The 19,357-nt window shown below is 37.2% G+C and overlaps 1 pseudogene; it reads left to right on the plus strand.

Moving 5' to 3' along the window:
• The window catches only part of LOC133659140 (neurobeachin-like), a 75,728-nt pseudogene that overhangs the window by 39,134 nt on the left and 17,237 nt on the right, over positions 1–19,357 (plus strand).

Raw genomic sequence — 19,357 nt, forward strand, 5'->3', positions numbered from 1 at the left:
TCTAGATTTTCCAGAATAATTTTTTTGATTTTTAATCATAATAAATTTGAAGAAATATTTCACAAATATTCTTCGTCAAAAAAACAGAAGCTAAAATGAAGAATTAAATTAAAATTAATTTATTATTCTTTACAATAAAAATTTTTTTTTACTTGAACATTGATTTAAATTGTCAGTAAAGAAGAGGAAGGAATTTAAAAGGTAAAAATGTATATGTGTTTAAAAATCCTAAAATCATTTTTAAGGTTGTATTTTTTCTCTAAAATTGTTTTTCTGAAAGTTATAAGAAGCAAAGTAAAAAAATAAATGAATTTATTTAAACAAGTGAAGACCAAGTCTTTAAAATATTTTCTTGGATTTTCAAACTCTATTTGAGTTTTGTCTCTCTTAGAATTAAAAATGTCGGGCAAAGCGAGACCAGCTTGCTAGTAAATAAATACAATTTTAAAAATAGAGGCAGCTCACTGGTAAGTGCTGCTATTTGAGCTATTTTTAGAACAGGCTAGCGGGCTACTCATCTGGTCCTTACGGGCTACCTGGTGCCCGCAGGCACCGCGTTGGTGACCCCTGGTATACATTTTAATAGGATGGTATTTACACATCATTTTGGGCATTTTTTCTGCATTTCCCCTTAAATTCTCAGCGATAATCCATTAATTTGAATGGCAAGGTTAAGTTATAAGCGAGAGGTTTGTATCTACAGTCGTGGTCAAAAGTTTACATACACTTGAAGGACAAAATGTCATGGCTGTCCTGAGTTTCCAATAATTTCTACAACTCTTATTTTTTTGTGATAGAGTGATTGGAGCACATACTTGTTGGTCACAAAAAACATTCATGAACTTTGGTTCTTTTATGAATTTATTATGGGTCTACTGAACATGTGACCAAATAAGATGGGTCAAAAGTATACATGTTAATGTTAATATTTTGTTACATGTCCCTTGGCAACTTTCACTGCAATAAGGCGCTTTTGGTAGCCATCCACAAGCTTCTGTCTCATCTGACATCACATGGACAAAGATAAGACATTCTGGAGGAAAGTTCTGTGGTCAGATGAAACGAAAATTTAGCTGTTTGGCCACATTACCCAGCAATATGTTTGGAGGAGAAAAGGTGAGGCCTTTAATCCCAGGAACACCATCCATACCGTCAATCATGGTGGTGGTAGTATTATGCTCTGGAACTGTTTTGCTGCCAATGGAACTGGTGCTTTACAAAGAGTAAATGGGACAATGAAAAAGGAGGATTACCTCCAAATTCTTCAGGACAACCTAAAATCATCAGCCCGGGGGTTGGGTCTTGGGCGCAGTTGAGTGTTCCAACAGGACAATGATCCCAAAGACACGTCAAAAGTGGTAAAGGAATGGCTAAACATGTGGACAATGCTGAAGAAACAAGTCCATGTCGGAAAACCTTCGAGTGCAATACGTCCGACACTGATTGTTATTTATTACTCCGGTACTCTTGTCTTGTTCTGTATAATGTACAGTATTTTGTATTTCTATAGTGTTTTGTATATTGTACAGGATTGCTTATTATTGTTATTGGATAGTAGTCTGTTTATTTCAATTGTTAGTTTTTTTCTTTATTGCCTGTTGTGTAATTTATTTTATTTTATTATTTATTTATTTTTACCCTATATTTGTTCCCACTACCGCACCTTAAATTGGAGTCCTTAATCTCGTTATATGTAAATATAATGACAATAAAGTCCATTATATTCTGTTCTATTCTATTCTATGTATGTATACTTTTGACCCAGCAGATTTGGTCACATGTTCAGTAGATCCATAATAAATTCATAAAAGAACCAAACTTCATGAATGTTTTTTGTGACCAACAAGTATGTGCTCCAATCACTCTATCACAAAAAATTAAGAGTTGTAGAAATTATTGAAAACTCAAGACAGCCATGACATTATGTTCTTTACAAGTGTATGTAAACTTTTGACTACGACTGTATATCATTTGCTGCTCATTCAAATTAAGTCTAATTGTGTAATCGGGCTTGTTTTAATTTTAATACTTTCTTAGTAAACATTGATTTAAAGTAGAAAAATACACCAAAAATAGTGTTTGCCTTCCAAAAGTGCCATCCTATTGTTTTAATAAATGTTTGTGCATTATCAATCAATCAATTAACCAAAGTTTATTTATATAGCCCTTAATCACAACTGTCTAAAAGGGCTGCACAAGCCACAATGACATCCTCGGTTCAGATCTCACATTAGGGCAAGAAAAAACTCAACCCAATGGGCGACCGGTGCAATGGATGGCGAGTGGATCTAGTTAATAGTGTGAGAGTCCAGTCCGTAGTGGGGCCAGCAGGGGATCATCTTGAGTGGAGACAAGTCAGCAGCACAGAGACGTCCCCAACTGATGCACAGATGAGCGGTCCACCCCGGGTCCTGACTTTGAACAGCTAGCAGGTCATCTGAGGTCACCTGATAACCTCTCCACACAGGAGAGGGGGGCAGAGCAGAAAAGAGATGGCAGATCAACTGGTCTAAAAAGGGGGTTTATTTAAAGGCTAGAGTATACAAATGAGTTTTAAGGTGGGACTTAAATGCTTCTACTGATGAAGCATCTCTAACTGTTACCGGGAGGGCACTCCAGAGTACTAGAGCTTGAATAGAAAACCCTCTATAGCCCGCGGACTGTTTTTTGGGCTCTGGGAATCACTAATAAACCGGAGTTCTTAGAACACAGATTTCTTGCCGGGACATATGGTACAATACAATCAGCAAGATAGGATGGAGCTAGAATAGCAACCAAGGTAATCAGAAAGGTTAACCAACGAACGAGATTTCTCTACAGAATCTCCTCTCTGGTCAACAAAAGCACCTTGAGGATTCTGGCGGGAACTCTCGTTCAACCCTTTTTCGATTACGCATGCACCTCCTGGTACCCTAGCACCTCCAAAACCCTCAAATCTAAACTCCAAACATCTCAGAACAAGCTAGTCAGATTACTTCTAGACCTCCACCCCAGATCCCACCTCACTCCTACCCACTTCTCTAAAGTGGGCTGGCTCAGGGTGGAGGACAGAGTTAAACAACTTGCACTGAGCCTAGTCTATAAAATCCACTACACCTCCCTGATACCGAAGTACATGTCAAACCTTCCTTAACGTAAATGACCGCCATAACCACAACACCAGGGGGAGCTCCACTAACCACGTTAAACCCAGATTCCGAACTAACAAAGGTCTTAACTCATTCTCTTTCTATGCCACATCAATGTGGAATGCGCTCCCAACAGGTATAAAAGAAAGGGCATCTCTATCCTCCTTCAAAACCGCAATAAAAGTTCACCTCCAGGCAGCTACAACCCTAAACTAACACCTTCCCCGGATTGCTAATAATCAAATGTAAACAATCAAATGCAGATACTTTTTCTTATGACTTCTGATCTCTCTCTCTCTCTCTCTCTCTCTCTCTCTATGTCCACTACTTGCTGTCCATATCCCCCCCCCCCGCCCCCCACACCCCTGATTGTAAATAATGTAAATAATTCAATGTAATTATCTTGTGTGATGACTGTATTATGATGATAGTATATATGATAGTATATATCTGTATCATGAATCAATTTAAGTGGACCCCGACTTAAACAAGTTGAAAAACTTATTCGGGTGTTACCATTTAGTGGTCAATTGTACGGAATATGTACTTCACTGTGCAACCTACTAATAAAAGTCTCAATCAATCAATCAAAGACCGTGTAGTATTTTATACGTAAGTAGTAAAACCTTAAAGTCACATCTTAAGTGCACAGGAAGCCAGTGCAGGAGAGGTATATTTATATATAGGTATATATGTATATAGGCGTAATATGATCAAACGTTCTTGTTCTTGTCAAAAGTGTAGCAGCCGTATTTTGTACCAACTGTAATCTTTTAATGCTAGACATAGGGAGGCCTGGAAATAATATGTTACAGTAATCGAGACGTAACGAACGCATGAATAATGATCTCGGCGTCGCTGGTGGACAAAAAGGGACGCATTTTAGCGATATTACGGAGATGAAAGAAGGCTGTTTTAGTAATACTCTTAATGTGTTACTCAAATGAGAGAGAGAGAGTTTAATAATAATAATTAAAGTCAAACCTGATTGAATCAATTTTACATCAATACAGTGAGTACTAACTTAATTGGTTCTTGAGCACGGTTCGTAAATCGAAAAGTTTGTATTGTGAAGCAAATGTATCCATAAGAAACAATGTAAATATGAATAATGGGTTCTGTCACGCCAAATTTCTTGCCCCTACAAAAACCTCCCCTCCCCCCCCCGCCCCCCCCCCATTTACTTCCGTGGTCATGTTTCCTCCTACGTCATTGACAGCGATCGATAGCACTTCGGCTTTGACTGCCCGCCGCTGGAAGGATACTTCGTCTTTGACGGCTGCTGGAATCTGAAGAAATCGATTGTTTTTTTTTGTACAGGCGCAAAACAGGACAGTCGCGTGCCGGTTAAGGACCCCCGGCAACTTTGTGATTTTATTGGACGCAGCTCCGGAAGTAAATGGGGGGGGGAGGTTTTTGTAGGGGGAAGAAATTTGGCGTGACAGTTCCAGCTTTGACAAAAGTCTATATTTCAGTGGTGGTTTGTACACTTTGAACACAATATCAAACAAACCTAACAAGGAGGTGATGAATCAACTGTCTCTTTAAGAAGACAACACAACAACGAACTGTGCTGTATGCACTGCTCTGCCAACCCGCGTGCACATGCAGAAGTCCCTTTGGTGCCATCACAAACAGTCAGGCATCACAGAAATCCACAACTTTAACAACCATATTGCTATAATAAAAAATATTTTTAAAGTAATGTAGTGGATTGTCCAAGGCTTAAACAGCAACAAAAGTGAATTTAGTACAAGTTTATTTACTCATAGTCAAAAGTGCATAAGTTGGATTGTTTTGTCCCTGCAAACAAACGGCCGTCCTCCGGAGGACTCACAAAAAGCAATCTCTCTTGAGTCCTGGCCTCCTGGCCATTTTATCTGTTTCTTCGTGCGTCAATCTGTTTTTCCTTGTGCGTCATGATTTTGTGGTCTTCGACATGTTTGTTTTGCAACATCCTTGAATCCCTTAATCATACTTGGACAATCAAAACATTCTGTAGACAGGTTGGCACGACTTAATATTCACTTTTGTCCCACACCCGGTCCATTAAATGGCACAGAATAGAAGAGAAATTAAATGAGCGTACATTCTTGACAGACATGAAATATAGTTCAAAGGTCAGAAATTCTACTACAGCAACAACCACATACAGTACATGGTCACTACCGCCTAGTTTCTCTTGTTATATTCTTATTTTACTGTTATATTTTTATTCTCATTGTTGCTTTTTATTTGTATTCTTATTGTAATATTTTTCTATATAGTTTCCATTTATACCCCCATTATTTACTTTTTACTTTTTAAATTCGATCTCAATTCTGTACACTGCAGCTGGAATTTTCTTTTTCCTGAGGGAACTCTCCTGAAGGAATCAATACAGTACTATCTATCTATCTATCTATCTCTATCTATCTATCTATTAACATTGGCGAATGTGAAAGAGAAAGGAGCAGACAGAGGGGGAAAGGGACCGTGTGTGTGTGTTCTCTTGGAAGAGGCGCCGCTGAACGAGAAGTAAGTCTGTGAAGTAAGTCCGCTTTGGCATATTTTTCCAGAAAAGTCTGTTTCCATCCCAATTTAAAACTCGTGGTACGAAGCCGGCTTCCTCAATCTCTTCAATACGAGCAAGCACAAAATGAAATGAATGAATGCAGTGTTCGTACACACAGACATGGTTTTGCACACAAAAGCATATTTGGCGCCATCTAAAAGTGCATAAATAGAAAAGTTTACAAATAGAGGGTATCCTAAATCGAGGTTCCACTGTATTATTATTACTATAAGATATGAACAAAGTGATAATGTGAATTTTGTCTTCCTAGAGCACTTGGACATCAGCAACTGGGAAATGACACCCTAATATCCCTGCAGACAGACAAGTTCTTTGTGTTGTAATCAAGCTTTTTCTTGTGTCCTGTCGCCCACAAAGGTGGAGAACATAGAGGCCACGCAGGGCATGTCCTCGGAGACCGCCATCACTTTCTTGTCCCGTCTGATGGTCATGGTGGACGTGCTGGTCTTCTCCAGCTCGCTCAATTTCAGCGAGATCGAGGCAGAGAAAAACATGTCTGCCGGCGGCCTGATGCGTCAGTGCCTGAGACTCGGTGAGCGTGGCGATTTTAACACCGCATCCACACTGGAATGACTCATTAGCCAGTAGGCTCGTTTACAACCAGGAGGTCTTTGCCTGTTAGTGGCTGTCACGTCTCCGGTCTGTTTAAATGTTTGAAGGCGTTTAAAATATGTCAATACCATTCACAGGTGTCAAACTCAGTGAAAACGTTGAAATAATATGCGTCAATAAAGTAGTCATTCTTTCTATTGAGAAATAAGAAAATACATGTATTGCATGAAATTGCAACCTTTTAAACTGTAATATTATCTAATAATCCACCATACATAATATCATACATTTCAAACGTTTTTGAAATAAAAAAAACAGTAATAACAAATATTTGCTCGACTTATGAATTCAAAGCAAAGTATCCTTCAAATTGTACACTGCAGAAATGACGATAGATCCTATGATAAAAAAACTGAATAATTTTACAGTTACAGTTAAAAAGTTAAAGTACCAATGATTGTCACACACACACTGGGTGTGGTGACATTATCCTGTGCATTTGACCCATCACCCTCACCCCCTGGGAGGTGAGGGGAGCAGTAAGCAGCAGCGGTGAATCATTTTTGGTGATTTAATCCCCAATTCCAACCCTTGATGCTGAGTGCCAAGCAGGGAGGTAATGGGTCCCATTTTTTTAGTCTTTGGTATGATTCGGTTGGGGTTTGAACTCACAACTTGAGATGTCCGATAATATCGGCATGCCGATATTATCGGCCGATAAGTGCTTTAAAATGTAATATCGGAAATTATCGGTATCGGTTTTTTTATTATAGGTATCGTTTTTGTTTTGTTTTTTGTTTTTTTTATTAAATCAACATAAAAAACACAAGATACACTTACAATTAGTGCACCAACCCAAAACACCTCCCTCCCCCATTTACACTCATTCACACAAAAGGGTTGTTTCTTTCTGTTATTAATATTCTGGTTCCTACATTATATACCAATATATATCAATACAGTCTGCAGAGATACAGTCCGTAAGCACACATGATTGTGCATGCTACTAGTCCACTAATAGTACTAATCTTTAACAGTTAATTTTACTCATTTTCATTAATTACTAGTTTCTATGTAACTGTTTTTATATTGTTTTACTTTCTTTTTTATTCAAGAAAATGTTTTTAACTTATCTTATTTTATTTTATTATTTTTTAAAAAAAGGACCTTATCTTCACCATACCTGGTTGTCCAAATTAGACATAATAATGTGTTAATTCCACAACTGTATAAATTGGTATTGGTTGATATCGGTATCGGTTGATATCGGTATCGGTAATTAAAGAGTTGGACAATATCGGATATCGGCAAAAAGCCATTATCGGACATCCCTACTCACAACCTACCCATCTCAGGGCGGACACTCTAACCACTCGGCCACTGTAAAAAAAACAATGGAACCATTTTTTTATGTACAGTAATATTTGTGGTGACTGAGCTGCCAGTTTTTTTTTTACTGCAAAATCTAAATATATATATATATATATATATATATATATATATATATATATATATATATATATATATATATATATATATATATATATATATATATATATATATATATATATATATATATATATATATATATATATATATATATATATATTCTTTGGTAACACTTTAGTATGGGGAGCATGTTCTACCATTAATTAGTTGCTTATTAACATGCACATTAGTAACATATTGTCTCTTAATTAGTTATTATTAAGTACTTATTAATGCCTTATTCTGCATGGCCTTATTATACAACCAGTAAACCATTAACTGAGAGTCTTCCCTCAATAACCTCAGAATGATTGCTTATTAGTAACCCTATCCCTTATATGTTCACCTAGTGTCCAAAGAACTCTAACTTAAGTCTTTGCATGTTAATAAGCAACTAATTAATAGTAGAATATGTTCCCCATACTAAAGTGTTGTGTATATAAACAAATATAATAACCAAATGCATAGGCAATTGTATAATATTATCATGAGAAGAGATCAAAATTCATGAATTATTGACGGTTATTTACAGCCTTCTGAGGGTAGCCATAACTGTATCGAAACTGATGTAATTGGTTTCAATCAATCAATCAATCAATCAATCAATCAATCAATCAATGTTTATTCATATAGCCCTAAATCACAAGTGTCTCAAAGGGCTGTACAAGCCACAACGACATCCTCGGTACAGAGCCCACATACGGGCAAGGAAAACTCACCCCAGTGGGACGTCAATGTGAATGACTATGAGAAACCTTGGAGAGGACCGCATATGTGGGTAACCCCCCCCCCCCCCCCCCCCCCCCTCTAGGGGAGACCGAAAGCAATAGCTGTCGAGTGGGTCTGACATAATATTGTGAAAGTCCAACACATCAGCGAAAGTCCAGTCCATAGTGGGGCCAGCAGGAACCATCCCGAGCGGAGACGGGTCAGCAGCGTAGAGATGTCTCCATCCGATGAACAGGCTAGCGGTCCACCCCGGAGCAGAGTAGAAAAGAAACGGCAGATCAACTAGTCTAAAAAGGGAGTCTATTTAAAGGCTAGAGTATACAAATGGGTTTTAAGATGAGACTTAAATGCTTCTACTGAGGTAGCATCTCTAACTTTTACCGGGAGGGCATTCCATAATATTGGAGCCCGAATAGAAAACGCTCTATAGCCCGCAGACTTTTTTTGGGCTCTAGGAATCACTAATAAGCCGGAGTTCTTTGAACGCAGATTTCTTGCCGGGACATATGGTACAATACAATCGGCAAGATAGGCAGGAGCTTGACCGTGTAGTATTTTATACGTAAGTAGTAAAACCTTAAAGTCGCATCTTAGGTGCACAGGAAGCCAGTGCAAGTGAGCCAGTATAGGCGTAATATGATCAAACTTTCTTGTTTTTGTCAAAAGTCTAGCAGCCGCATTTTGTACCATCTGTAATCTTTTAATGCTAGACATAGGGAGGCCCGAAAATAAAACGTTACAGTAATCGAGACGAGATGTAACGAACGCATGGATAATGATCTCAGCATCGTTTGTGGACAAAATGGAACGAATTTTAGCGATATTACGGAGATGAAAGAAGGCCGTTTTAGTAACACTCTTAATGTGTGACTCAAACGAGAGAGTTGGGTCGAAGATAATACCCAGATTCTTTACCGAGTCGCCTTGTTTAATTGTTTGGTTGTCAAATGTTAAGGTGGTATTATTAAATAGATGTCGGTGTTGGTGGTTTAAATGTTAATTTGGGCATTAGAGGATGTAAATTTTCAAATAACATTTTCAGTGTGTTTTTTTTCTCGGTTAACCAAGAGTGGATGTTAAAAAAAAAAAAAAAAAAGAGGAAAATGCGTCAGAGTGTCTTGCTTGCAAACATTTTAGTTTGTCATCAGAGGCTTTGGCGTGAAATTGTTCTGGCTGCTGATTTCATTATCACTTTCCGTTGGCGGCAGCCTGAAAAAGAAGGTCATCAGAGAGCGTTGATTGCTTTCAAAGAGGTCACACGTGTTATCTGCATTTAATTTCCCTTTAACTGAGATGACTGTCTTTCAATCCTGTGTGTGTGTGTGTGTGTGTGTGTGTGTGTGTGTGTGTGTGTGTGTGTGTGTGTGTGTGTGTGTGTGTGTGTGTGTGTGTGTGTGTGTGTGTGTGTGTGTGCCTGCTCTCAGTGTGCTGCATGGCTGTGAAGAGCTGTCTGGAGTGCAGGCAGAGACACGCAGACTTGGGGAGAAAGATGTCTGTTCCCAACAACAACAAAAGCCAGGAATTGCTGCTGAATGCCGTGACCCCCGGCAAGGTACAAAACATTGTCATCAAGATCCCCTTCTCGTTTGCGTACCACATTTGTTTGTTTATTTAGCTCCTATTAGCTGCAGACGGAGCCACTGCTATGTTTCCCGGGGCCTAAAATTTCCAAAACGCTTTTATACATGTACAACACTACGGCAAAAGGGAATACACACATTCATACATAACAAATAAAACCACATTCAAAATAAAACGCCACATTAATTACATACAATTGTTATGCTTGTAGGATCACACAATAGCCATTAAAATACAATATTGTTTACAAAACAAAAGGTATAAATTATTTGCGTGCAAATAAATGATAAATGGGTTGTACTTGTATAGCGCTTTTCTACCTTCAAGGTACTCAAAGCGCTTTGACAGTATTTCCACATTTACCCATTCACACACACGTTCACAAACTGATGGCGGGAGCTGCCATGCAAGGCGCTACCAGCAGCCATCAGAGGCAAAGGGTGAAGTGTCTTGCCCAAGGACACAACGGACGTGACTAGGAAGGTAGAAGGTGGGAATTGAACCCCAGTAACCAGCAACACTCCGATTGCTGGCACGGCCACTCTACCAACTTCGCCACGCCGTCCCTAAAAATAAAATAATAGTTATTCTTGTGTAAATATATGCAGTCTTATTTAATCTTTTACCATTAAGTGGGTAGTAATACATACAGAGTAGAGGGAGTGAACATATTTGTAAGTAAGTGATATGAAGTGCAAAAAAGGGGTACCATTAAATGAGCGTTGCTTCTTCCTACTGTTGTAAAGAAAATGTAAACGTGTCGTATTATCTTGAAACTATTTATGTTCAAATAAAACCAATCTGCATGATCAAAAATTGAGGAGGTGAACTTCAAGCCAGCATAGTTCTGTACTGCAAGGTCATCTGCATTCAGTTTAATATGTAGTTAGTGTTGCTAAATAAAGCATTTTAACCATCTTTATTTTCTATTATCTTGCAAATGATGCACATGTATGTTCCCTTCTTGTATCATGTTTCAGAGCAAAATAAACATTTTGTCTTTGTGCTTTTGGGGTTCTTATGCAAAATAAACATTTTGTCTTTTTGCTTTAGAACAAGGGGTTTTAACCCTTTTTCACCTCAGCGCCCAACTTTTCCACTCAAATATTAAACCTGAATTAGTAATTGTATACCCTTGATTTTAGTCGTATTCAATATTTATATCTAACCTACTTACAGTTTAACAGGATAAACCTTGTCAAATGATATGAAAGTGCGTGTTAACCACAAAGATTATTATCAAGGCTTAGGTCAGGCTGATTACAAAAATAAATCCTAATCAGATATACTGCAAAAGAAGGGACTTAAATGACATACAAATAAATACATTCTAACTTCCGGTAAATTATAATAATACATATGTTTCTTAAATTGAAGTACAAATGAAAATACAGCTTCATCACTTTAGTCATAATTTTTGCGCTTAGGAAACGTCTCTATGACTTTAGCTCCAGACTTTGAATGAATTGAATGAAGTGAGTTTATTTCGGTCATATAATCAACCATTTTGTGTGATCAATTTAACAGCACAGATTATACATATTAACAATCATACACATACACCAGGGGTGTCAAAGTGCGGCCTGGGGGCCACATTTTTTAACGGCCCATTTTAAAATACGATTAAAACAATTAAAAACATAAAAAGTGGTATGAAAGACCAAACAGGTGAAATGTAACAAGAAAATGTTGCAATGTTTACTCTAATAACACAAAGCTGCCATGCAGGCTGTTTCTTTCTTTAAAAAATAATAATGAATCAACATCAATGTTATTATGAATCATTGACCTATCCAAGGCTCCAATTACGTCACATTAAATATTGCACTTTGAGATATTTTTTTGGGAAAATGTTGCATATTTTGTGTTTGTAAAAAATTGAGCTGTTTTTTTTTTTTTTTTAAAGAAGGGCCTAAAACGAACAAACAAAAAACATAAACAACAATACAACTTATAATTGACGGATAGATCTGAAGTTGATCTCGAGATTATTGTGTTAAAAGTAAAAACAGTAAAAAAAATGTATAATTTATTTTTTAACACTTTAATGAGTAGGACCCTTTTGGTTCCCCAATAATTTTAGTGTGATTTGTTTTTAAGTGTCATCACTCAAAAAATAATAATGAATTAAAATCAATGGTGTTATGAGTTATTGACCTTTTTACGGCTCCAATTATTATATAATCTCAAATATTCCACTTAACAATTTTATTGGGTGAAAATATTGCATATTTTGTGTTTTTTCCATAAAAAAACAGGGTTTTCTTTGACAAAAAGAGCATACGACTTAAATCTGTAAAAACGTTATATTGACAGATAGACCTAATGTTGATCTAGGGATATAAAACTTGAATAATAATAAAAAATAATAATACTGAATAATGACACATCTATAATATTTTTTTTACCAAAACCCTTTGGGGTCCCCGGGATCAAGCCTGAGTGGAGGCCTAAATGTATATTTTTTATACATATATTGTATTGGTTTTTAAAATAAAAAAATATCAAAATGGCCCCCGCTTGCTTTGATTTTTCAGTGTGCGGCCCTCAGTGGAAAAAGTTTGGACACCCCTGACATACACACACAAAAAGAAAAAGAAGGACCGAAAAAGGAATAGGCTGAAGCCACGTCTTATATTTGCCTATCCTATACATTCACTAAAAATTAGATAGCCTGGAACATCAACATTCAAAAAATCAATGGGATGAAAGTAACCGTTGCTATATTTTATAATTTTCCATTATTTCACCTTTCAAGGCTTTCTTAAACCTTAAAGGCCTACTGAAATGATTTTTTAAAATTTAAACGGGAATAGCAGATCCATTCTATGTGTCATACTTGATCATTTCGCAATATTGCAATATTTTTGCTGAAAGGATTTAGTAGAGAAAATCGACGATAACGTTCGCAACTTTGCTCGCTGATAAAAAAAGCCTTGCCTGTACCGGAAGTAGCGTGACGTCGCAGGAGCTAGTATTCCTCACAATTCCCCATTGTTTACAATGGAGCGAGAGATTCGGAGCGACAAAGCGACGATTACCCCATTAATTTGAGCGAGGATGAAAGATTCGTAGATGAGGAACGTTACAGTGAAGGACTGGAGAGGCAGTGATGGACGTCTCTTTTTTCGCTCTGACCGTAACTTAGGTACAAGCTGGCTCATTGGATTCCACACTCTCTCCTTTTTCTATTGTGGATCACGGATTTGTATTTTAAACCACCTCGGATACTATATACTCTTGAAAATGAGAGTCGAGAACGCGAAATGGACATTTAAAGTGACTTTTATCTCCACGACAATACATCGGTGACACACTTAGCTACTGAGCTAACGTGATAGCATCGTTCTCAAATGAAGATAGAAACAAAATAAATAAACCCCTGACTGGAAGGATAGACAGAAGATCAACAATACTATTAAACCATGTACATGTAACTACACGGTTAAAAATTCTCAGCCTGGTAAGGCTTAACAATGCTGTTGCTAACGACGCTAAGGCTAATTTAGCAACTTAGCAACCGGACCTCACAGAACTATGATAAAAACATTAGCGCTCCACCTACGCCAGCCAGCCCTCATCTTCCCATCAACAGCCGTGCTCACCTGCGTTCCAGCGATCAACGGCGCGACGAAGGACTTCATCCGTGGGTTTGGCGGCAAGCATCGGCTAGGCGTAGTAAGTAGTCCTTGTTGTGTTGTTGTAAGTATTGTACTTAGCCGCTAATACACCGATCGATCCCACCATCTTCTTTGCAGCCTCCATTGTTCATTAAACAAATTGCAAAAGATTCACCAACACAGATGTCCAGAATACTGTGGAATTTTGTCGAAGAAAACAAGAGGTTTCTGTATCGGGTTCGATGGGGTCCAACCACTTTCGTGGATTTTGTGACGTCACGCGCATAAATCATATCCAAAGGAGTTTTTCAACCGGAAGTGTGGCGGGAATTTTAAAATTGCACTTTATAAGTTAACCCGGCCGTATTGGTATGTGTTGCAATGTTAAGATTTCATCATTGATATGTAAACTATCAGACTGCGTGGTCGGTAGTAGTGGGTTTCAGTAGGCCTTTAACTTCTGTTTGATATTGTCATTGCTGCCACAAGTGGTGGAAATGTGTATTACAACTGAGTAACACTGCAGCCCATACGTACCACAGCTGAGAAACACATATTTTTTTGGTGACCCTCTAGGGGGCGTTCGAGACTATTTTAGAAAGCGTCCAAAGTAACTTGTCTCCCTTCAAGGACCCTGATCGCCTCTTGCAGGACGTGGACATCAACCGCCTGCGTGCTGTGGTGTTTCGTGACGTGGTGAGTGTGGCCTGTGAGCGTATTAAAGCAGCACATCGTTAGGAATTCAATGAGATTCAAAGATAATATTGAGAAACAGTCCCAACTGTATTTGGGGAGTCCCCTTCGATTATAGACCGGTCTTTGTGATTCTCCGCCGCAGGACGACAGTAAACAAGCTCAATTTCTGGCTTTGGCTGTGGTCTACTTCATCTCCGTCCTCATGGTGTCCAAGTACCGAGACATCCTGGAGCCGCAGCGTGAGACTGCCAGGACAGGCAGCACGCATCGGGACGTCAACTCCCCTATCGTCACAGGTAAGTGTCACTGTTGTTTACTGTACAATCCACTCATTAGCGCAGGGGTGTCCAAACTTTTTCCACTGAGGGCCGCACACGGGAAAATTAAAGCATGCAGGGGCCATTTTGATATTTTTCATTTTCAAAACCATAACAAAATATATGGATTTTATTTTTTTTAATTTTATTTTTTTTAACCTTTAGGGCTCCCGGGGACCATAAAGGGTCTCAATTATTAAAATGTTAAAATTTGTTAAAAACAAGTTAAATTATTATTTTTTTAATTTATTTAACGCACAGTAAATCTCTACAGTATATCAACTTCAGGTTGATATTAAGTTAACAAAAAAAAAACTTTCCTGTCAAAGACAACTTTGTTTTTTATAATAAAACTGAAATATGCAGTATTTCTCCCACTGCCCAAAACATTCAGAAAGCAATGTTTGATGTGAAGTAATTAGAGCCTTAAAAAGATCAATAATGCAGGACACCATTGATTTTAATTTATTATTATTTTTGAATAGTCACAGTGAAAAGATGAATAAAATCCCATTAAATATATTTGGGATCCAAAAGGTGCCCCACTCATAAAGTGATACATTTTTATTAGTTGTTTTTACTTTCAACACTTAAGTTACGAGATCAACTTCAGATATATCTGTCCATTTTACGTTCCAAACTATTATTTTGTTTGTTTTATGCTCTTTTGTCAAAGAAAACGTTGATATTTGTATATGGCAACCACACAATATATGCAATATTTTCCACATAAAACATTTTAAAGTGAAATATTTTAAATAATTGGAGCCTTGAATAGGTCAATAATTCATTATAACATTGATTTTTTTATTTTTTTTTTGAGCAATGGCAAAAAAAGAAAAATAAAGATAGACAAGAGAAAAAAACCAGCCTGCATGGCAGCTTTGTGTCAACATTGCAACTTTTTCTAGTTAGATTTCACCTCATTCCACATTTTTTAATGTTTTTTTTAATTTTTGCAATAGCATTTCCAGAATGTGTGGCGGGCCGGTAAACTATTAGCTGCGGGCCGCAAAAGGCCCCTGGGTCGCACTTTGGACACCCCTGCATTAGCGCTATAAAATGCTGACTGTGCAGTTTTCTCCTTACCGCTATTACAACATCGGTTGTGCCGCTGCTGTGTTGTGCAACGTATTTGTTGGTTAATGACCATGTGGTCCCTTTGTACTTATTTTGTCGTGCGGAATGGGAGAAAAGTCTTGATCAAGTGAGTCTCATTTGCAAGTATACATTCATTTTAGTCTGTCTTAGTTGTGGGTTGAGTGTGCCAGTCTTGTGGAGGCCCACAAAGTGTTTATACTGTAAGTACTGTACTTCTTACAAAACAACTGTTAATGTGCATCTTAGTTGTAGTTTTCCTCACCAAATTTGGAGGTGTTGAGATAGCCCTGTAAAGCTGTTCATGCTAATCAGTAGGGCTGCGAATCTTTGGGTGTCCCACGATTCGATTCAATATCGATTCTTGGGGTCACGATTCGATTCAAAATAGATTTTTTTCGATTCAACGCGATTCTCGATTCAAAAACGATATTTTCCCGATTCAAAAGGATTCTCTATTCATTCAATACATAGGATTTCAGCAGGATCTACCCCAGTCTGCTGACATGCAAGCAGAGTAGTAGATTTTTGTAAAAAGCTTTTATAATTGTAAAGGACAATGTTTTATCAACTGATTGCAATAATGTAAATTTGTTTTAACTATTAAATGAACCAAAAATATGACTTATTTTATCTTTGTGAAAATATTGGACACAGTGTGTTGTCAAGCTTATGAGATGCGATGCAAGTGTAAGCCACTGTGACACTATTGTTCTTCTTTTATTTTTTTTATAAATGTCTAATGATAATGTCAATGAGGGATTTTTAATCACTGCTATGTTGAAAATGTAACTAATATTGATACTGTTGTTGTTAATATTAATTTTTGTTTCACTACGTGGTGTTGTGTTTGTGTCTTCTCTCAATTGCTCTGTTTATTGCAGTTCTGAGTGTTGCTGGGTCGGGTTTGGTTTTGGAATTGGATTGCATTGTTATGGTATTGCTGTGTATTGTTTTGTTGGATTGATTAATTAAAAAAATAAAAAATAAAATACAACAAAAAAATAAAAATAATAATAAAAAAATAAAAATTAGATTTTTTAAAAATGAGAATCGATTCTGAATCGCACAACGTGAGAATCGCGATTCGAATTCGAATAAATTTTTTCCCACACCCCTACTAATCAGTAGCATGTATATGGCATATTCAATATAAACGACCATCAAGCTAGCGTATTTTAAAACGTGGAACCCTAATTTATTACTATTTGTTTTAAAGGTGTTCTATTATGTTTTTTTCTACATTTAAAACACTTCTTTGTGGTTTACATCTGTGGTGCCCAACCACCAGTCCGGGGACCGGTACCGGTCCGTGACGCATTTAATACCGGACCGCGCTGAAACATTAATTAATTTATAAACTACTGCATTTTCTCCGACTTATTTTTTGCCTGTCCCACTAAACACACTAATAAGCTTGTTAATAGATGTATATTATAACTCCTTTGTTATAGTACATGGGACAATGCACATTAATGGAAATATAAGGCGGGGTACACCCTGGACAAGTCGCCATCTCATCACAGGGCCAACACAGATAGACAGACAACATTTACATCCAGAAAAAACAGGGGAAAAAAATGAGCATGAAAAATCATCTCGCCATAACGCTGAAGTAGTTGGAGCCCTGGGTGTGTTTCTTTGCGAAGAGATGGTTCCCGGCACGTTTATAGCATATACTATATACCAGTGTTTCTTAACCATAGAGCCGGGGCCCAGTGTTGGGCCGCGAGCCTCCCCTAAAATGTAATATATCTGTTGTTTCAGCTCTGGTCCACATAGGCTGCAGCGGTACTTAGTTGTAATACACTTTTATACCACTTGTGGCATAATGACAATATAAAACAAACAGAATAAGTCAGTCGCCAATAGGGATGATGTTTGATAAGGAATTATCGAGTTCGAGCCTATTATCGAATCCTCTTATCGAACCGATTCCTTATCGATTCTCTTATCGAGTCCAGATAGGTTGTTGTATATGGAAAAAAACACACAATATTTGGTTTAACAAAAGCTCACTTTTATTATATAATAAAAAAATAAAATCTAATAAATAAATAAATATTGACTGTTACCCACCTAAAAAAATAAAATAAAATAAATAAATATTGACTGTTGTTACCCAAAGTATATTAAGTGGGATTTTTCAGAGAAACAAATATATACAGTAACACAAAAACAACCTGTCTCTGTGATCACTATAGGTGTATAAATAATAATATAGTGTTAAATAAAATCAGTCCCTTGGGCACAAAACTGAAAATAATACAGCTCTCCAAAAAGTGCACTTCTGTTGCTATTTGACATAACTGTTTGTTATGATGCTTTGACATTTTTGCACTTTATTTCTTTATTGAAAGAACATTCTATGAAGAGAAAAGTTCTTTGCAAATGTGGTTACAATGCTAATAAATGAAAAGTTAAAGCTAAAAAAAGAAATACACTTTATTGAGTTAACATTATTTCTTTATGGGGGAAAAATGTTATGAGCTAGAGAATATAACAACTACACTACCCAGCATGCAACGGGAGTTACGAGCATGCGCGGTAGCCCCGAAAAGTGTTGCATGTTGCCACGCTGTGAAAGTAAACGTCAAGAACTCAGCCAACACGCCTCGTCTGCATTATTTATAATTAGACAGACAACACATCTACAGTGTGATTTTGTTTTGTTTACAAGGAAAGAAAAGCAAAAGTTAAAAAAGGGAGATATGTTGTATATATATGTATGTGCTGCGGTTGTTTTAAGAACGTTGCGACAGCTGCCGTAAAGGAGGTGCGTTGCTAGCCTGGTTGCTATGTTTCCGGTTGGTCGTAAAAGTGTTCGTCATGTGTTTTACCCTGCTAAAATCTCTCAGAAAAGTTATTCGATGGATTATAGCTTTTGTTTTGAACTTTATTACACCTTAGAGCGCTTTTTCCGTTCCATTGTTTTCCTGCTTTCGCTATCTGCGCCTAATGACTGAGCTACGTGACGTCATTTATTGTGATGTCCCACGGAGCATTTCTGGTCGGGACGGGATTCGAATAAAGAATCAACTCTTTTCCTTTACTATAGTGGTCTCGATAACGGGTACCGGTTCTCAAAAAGGGATTCGAGTCCGAGGACTCGGTTCTTTTCTTATCAAACAACCGGGAAAACCGGTTTCGAGTATCATCCCTAGTCGCCAATGTCATAGAGAAATTTCTTAAGTGCCAAAATTATGACTAAAGTGGTGACGCTGTATTTTCATTTTTACTTTAATTTTTTTGACAGTTTAGTTCAAACATATTTATTATTAATTTAGTTGATTTATTTTTGCACAACATAATACATATTGTTTATTTGGTTAGTACTTATTTTTGTAATCAGCCGGAACTAAGATTCATTTAACACCCTCCATCCATCCATCCATTTTCTACCGCTTATCCCACACATGCTTTTATAACATTTGACAAGGTAGTAAACTGTAAGTAGGTTAGATATTTTATTTTACATATTGAATATAGTCAAAATCAAGAGTAAGTTTAGGTCAAACAGGTTAAGAACCCCTGCTATATACAATGACCCTGCAGATGGAAATAAGCCTTTGG

The sequence above is a fragment of the Entelurus aequoreus genome, linkage group LG10 (genome assembly GCF_033978785.1).
Source record: "Entelurus aequoreus isolate RoL-2023_Sb linkage group LG10, RoL_Eaeq_v1.1, whole genome shotgun sequence".
NCBI lineage: Eukaryota > Metazoa > Chordata > Actinopteri > Syngnathiformes > Syngnathidae > Entelurus > Entelurus aequoreus.